Raw genomic sequence first — 5,849 nt, forward strand, 5'->3', positions numbered from 1 at the left:
CCTCCCCTGATTTTCATGGTGGTGGGCCCCTCCCTCCCCCAATCTACAATCAACAACTCACATGTTTCACATTACGTTAATTACGTAATTGGGATTACGTAGGTGTAGCATTACTCGTCCTAAAGAACCCAACTAAGCCAACCTCTCAGCATATCGCGCGGGAAAAGACTCGGCCACGCCGTTTTAGTCGGGATTACCGGATTACTAGTAGTAGTATCGATGGATCGCGTGAAGCAACAATTTTGTTTTGAGGGGCCGAAGCACCTAGTTTAAAAGGAAAAAAGGCGGTACACTCACATCACTCCTGTCGCGGTCGCATTGCACCCCACACACGTTCGGTCCTGCACACGGCTCACGCAAACGGAACGCGCTTCGGCTTGCCTCTTCACTGACAGGTGGGACTGCACTTGGAGAAACCGACCATGCGCCAAACTCCCCCTGCCCACCGCACAAAAATCCTCCCCCCACACCCAAAAATTCCCCCCAAATCCGATTCAACCGCCCTTTGGCCAACTAGCCAATAATATTCCCCAAACCCCCTCCCCCCTGTCCCCCTCCACTCCATTCACTCCGTGAAAGCCGCCCTCCCCGCTGCACCGATACGTCGGTGCTGCGGTTCAGCGATCCTCTCGCTCCCATAGTACGCTCTCGTAGACTGCCTTCCTCTAGCCATGCTGCCACCTCTGGCTACGTTCTGGTGGAGGCGCACGGCGGTCAGCGCCGCCACCGCCGGCGACGTTCGTGTGGAGACGCACGGCGGTCAGCTTCTCCCACGGTACACGCATTCTAGACTGAGGCCCCGTTCATGTCGGTGTAGCGCTGAATGTTAGCTGATAGACGCTGTTAATCTCACTATTTGCCGAAGTAGTTTACTGTCAATATGCTCTGCTTAAGAAGCTTCCTTGACCTGTTCTGCACTCAATCTGTTTAGTTGAGATGGCATGCCAAGGCCGATTAGTTGCTAAAATATCCTTGCCATATATTTATTGTGACGTAGATTGCCATGGTCTAGTAGCCAATCTGTTAGGTGAAATAGCTCTACACCATTTTATACTCGATCTTTGTTGCTGCGATGGCCTTTGATAGTTTAATGGCTGTGTGCTTGGCCTCATTGACTGCTGAAACAGCCTGCCATAATTTGGCACTCAAATCTGTTTGCTGAATTAGCTTTACATATATTTCATTACTTAGATCTGCTCGTCCAAAAATATCTTGCCATAACTTTAGACATCGACCTAGGTATTTTTTTTCTGGACTTCATAAAAAAGCATATATGTTTTTCCTGTAATATCTAGTAGAAGAACTAATTTGTATGTCTAACAGATGGACAGGACTTGGATAACTTCTGCTCAAAGATTCTCTGCTGCATATGTCGAGGGGGTTGAAAACTTCATGAACTTTATCAGAGCTGAGTACGGTGGTCCAAAATCAGATGTGCTCTGCCCGTGTAGCAGTTGTATGAATTCAGTTACAAGACCCCAGTCAACTATGCAAAATCATCTACACTTGTATGGGATGTCGGTCACATATACTAGGTGGGTTCATCATGGTGAAGCTGTGAACGTCAATGTTATTGACTACGTGGAAGCAGGATATCACCATCTTGATCTGCCTGATGCTCAGGTGGAAGAGTAAGAGGAGGTGGTGGTGGCAGAGCCAGTGAGTTTGACTAACATTGAAACAATGCTACGAAATGCTCGTGCATTCCGTGAACTTTCACCTACAGAAGAAAAATGGTGGGCCCGCATGTTGGAACAATGCAACGTTGCTGTCACCCCAGGAAATATGCTGTCAGTATTCTCAGCTATGATCACCTTTCTTCAGGTGAAGACATCTGAGCGGATGACCAACAAATCATTCGAAGCGATGTTGGCTGCTTTCCGCAAATCTTTCCCAGATGCGTCTAAGCTGCCACACACCTACAGTAAAATGAAGAATTTCCTTCATGCAGTTGGAATTGGATATGATATGATCCATGTTTGTAAGAATAATAGTGTTCTGTTCCGGAAGGATTATGCCAACTTAAGTGAATGCTCGAAATGCAAATCATCAAGATGGAAAGATGGCAATGCTGTGAAGAGGATTCCTCATAATGTTATGAGACATTTTCCAATTACACCAAGATTGCGGAGGTTGTTTCATGATGCTGAAACAAGAGAGGATGTACTGTGGCATTCTAGGAACCAGGAGTACAGAGATCAGAATGTAATGAGCCATCCATCTCATGGTAATGAGTGGAAAAGCTTCAATGATAAACACAAAGAGTTTGCTGATGACCCAAGAAACATTAGACTTGGCTTAGCTTCAGATGGATTTAACCCATTTGGCCACCAGAGCGCCACATATAGCATGTGGCCAGTGCTTGTTATCCCTTACAATATGCCTCCAAATGTCTGCACCAAAGAATCAAACTACATGATGGCCTTGCTCATCCCAGGTCCAAAAAGTCCTGGAAAGGATTTTGATTTGTTCATGGAGCCTCTTGTGGAGGAACTTCAACAACTATGGAAGGGTGTTGTCACTCGAGACCTATATAGCAGCCCACCAGCTGATTTCTTTCTGCGTGCTGTTATAATTTTGTGCATCCATGATTATCCGGCTTTGGGCACTATGTCAGGGCGAATGACACATGGTTACAATGCATGTGTTCGCTGTGACAGGAATCCGTTGTCATACGCAATACTTAGCAAGATATGTTACATTGGACACCATCGTTTCCTTGCCAAGGACAAGCCGCATCCTAGAAAATACCAAAGACATGTGTTCAATGCAAAGCATGAAAACCGTGATGCGCCAAAGAGGCTCACCGCCGATGAGTTGCAAGTGGAATTAGAGAAGGTCAGGCATATTACACCAGGAAACCATCCTAGTAATGGTAGCGGGAAAATAAAGTGTGGTAGGGTAGAAGAGAGATTATTGTTTACCCGCAGGTCCACTTTGTGGGACTTGGAGTATTGGAAAGATTTGGATCTACGGCATAATCTTGATGTGATGCACATCAAGAAAAATATATGTGACAGCATTATCGGCACACTTCTTAATATTGAAGGCAAGACGAAAGATACCTTAAAATCTAGGAATGATTTGACACACCTGGGTTTCAGAAAGGATTTGCAGGTGCAAGATGAAGGTAAACCACGGGATATGGCACCAGCTGTGTACGTCTTGGACAAGGTAAAAAGAAAAGAATTTTGCGAGGTCCTGTCATGTGTCAGATTCCCACATGGATTTGCTTCCAACCCTGAAAGGAGAGTCAGTGCAGATGGAAACAAGGTACAAGGGTTGAAAACTCATGACTGCCACGTCCTACTTCAAAGGGTTTTACCTGTTATCCTTAGAGGACTGGGCCGCCCTGACTTATACAGAGCAGTTGGAGAGTTGGGACAATTCTTCAGGGAACTCTGCAGTAGGAATATCAGGATAGATGCTTTGGAGCGTCTTAGAGACAAGATACCAACTATGCTATGCGACCTTGAGAAGATATATCCTCCAGCCTTCTTTGATGTGATGGTGCATTTGGCTGTTCATCTACCTGATGAGGCACTACTTAGAGGTCCAGTACAATATGGATGGATGTACCCTATTGAAAGGCGGCTAGGCACTTTCAAGGGCTATGTTAGGAACAGAGCTAGACTCGAGGATTCCATTGCAGAGGCCTACATTGCTACAGAAGCGTTGACATTTTGCTCAAAATACATTGAAACAGCTGATCAGCTTAGCAAAGAGGTGGGTGAAGACAATCTCGGGCTCAATGCTTTCGATTATTCTATTCGAGTTAGAGGGAAGAGTCGACAAGAGGACAAACCTAAAGATTTGGACAAAATGGTTTGGTATGTGTTGAATAATTGTCCTGAGATACTACCTTATATCAAGTAAGTGCAGTACTGTAGCTTATACATCGCAATCTACTAAACTTGCAACACATTCTTATATATTTAGATGTTTGACGCGATCACTATGTTGTGCAGCATCTACAAAGAGGAGTTACTACCGCAAAATCCAGGAAACATTGACAAACTGGTTATGGCAGGATTTGCGAAATGGTTCAAGAACCATGTAAGCTTTTGATGTGCATTGTCAGTTTTTTTAATATATTAAGTACATAAGATGATCAGCTTGTCTATTTTCTAACCATAGGTTAAGAAGATGCAGGAGGATGGGCAGGCAGTTGATGATGCCCTTTACTCGCTAGCAATGGGTCCTGATACTCGGGTAAGACATAATGAATCTTGCGTTGTTGGAGATGTGCGCTACAACACCCTTGCACGAGACGAAGGCAGGAAGACACAAAACAGTGCCATCATGAGCACGGATACGTATGACAAAGAGACAACTAAAATGTATGCAAACATAACAGACTTGTTCAGTTGCAGTATATCTCCAGTTTCGAGGATCATTAGTGTGTGGTTCTGTTGTGCTGTCGTTGGTATAACCTGTTTTCCAGGATCGCAAAACCCAGAGCTGATGATTATTTCAAATCCATCAATGTCAAGGTGGCGTACCAGACCAACGAGCATTTTATTTTGGCAAATCAAGCAACACAGATATTTTTCTTGGAAGACACATTTGCACGTAGCGATGACTAGAGAGTATTGCAAAGGTTTGAGCAGAGGAATTCGTTTAATGAAGTTGCACAACAAGATGATGCTTACACTGCTCCTGATGTACAAGATAACACAGATGTTCCTAATATCTTTGAGAACCATCACGTCAATGACGCCGGCAAAAAGATTGCCTGTCGTGATGTGGACATACAAGAGTTGATTAAGAAGAAGCCAACGTTCGAGGATGTTGAGGACAAAGAATAAGATGACACCGTGGGGAATTACGATTCAGACTGATACACATGGCGAAGATGTTGACGCTACTGCTGCGGATGATGATTACATTGCTTTTGTTGTATTTGCCTGTCAGAAGAAGTTTTTTATCTACTATGTGAAATTGTGTTTGCTATGACAACTGAAACCTGATGAACATGTTGTTTAGTATTTTGCTGTGAGAACATCACTTGTTATGTATGCTGATTTGTGTTTGGTGATTGTATGACAACTAAAACATGATGACATTGTTTTTCAGTTGTACTCATATTTGGCTGTGAAACTTGAATTTGATGACATAGTTTGTTGTTGGACTGCAATTTGCTCGACGTCTTCGAACGAGAACAAAGCTGACCAGACAGGGCCTCTGCTATTTATTTATTTATATGAGCAAAAGGGGATACCCCCTGATTTCCGTTAATAGAAATCATTAGATGTTCACAACACTATGCCCAACCTGCTACACAGGTTTCATTCATTACTAGTTTCAGCAAAGTGCTCATGTCGTAGCCACTAAATACATCATGTGTGCTACATACACTGCAAATAAAGAGACAATCATCCTACAGAGCACATCGATTTTGCCCGTTATCTTCACAAGCTCTTTCATCTCCTCATTGCTGTCAAGGCCGTTCAGCAGCTGTTGCTTGGCCATGATTAGAGGAACTACATCTTTAACCTTCTGCTCTGCATCTTCCTCTTCTGTTGTTCCTTCAGTTACATGTCCAACACCCCAACCTGCTGGTATTGGGATTCCTCGGCTAACCAAATAATCAGCGTAGTTGCATTCCCCCACATCAGCAACTTCCCAGAAATACAAATCACACGAATCTTCCCTTTTCTACACAAATCAAATTGGAAGATCATCAACCAAACTATTAAAAAATCAGCAACTGAAAGCAACAGAACAACACTTAAACATATTATTACCCCATGATTCGGGCATTTGTAGAAGACTCGGCCAGGGTTGCGGATTATGGTTGAGACTCGATGGATGACTCTACGTGATTTGTAGCAGTGGCACCACACCAA

Source organism: Triticum dicoccoides, chromosome 2A (assembly GCF_002162155.2).
Source record: "Triticum dicoccoides isolate Atlit2015 ecotype Zavitan chromosome 2A, WEW_v2.0, whole genome shotgun sequence".
Taxonomy (NCBI): Eukaryota; Viridiplantae; Streptophyta; class Magnoliopsida; order Poales; family Poaceae; genus Triticum; species Triticum dicoccoides.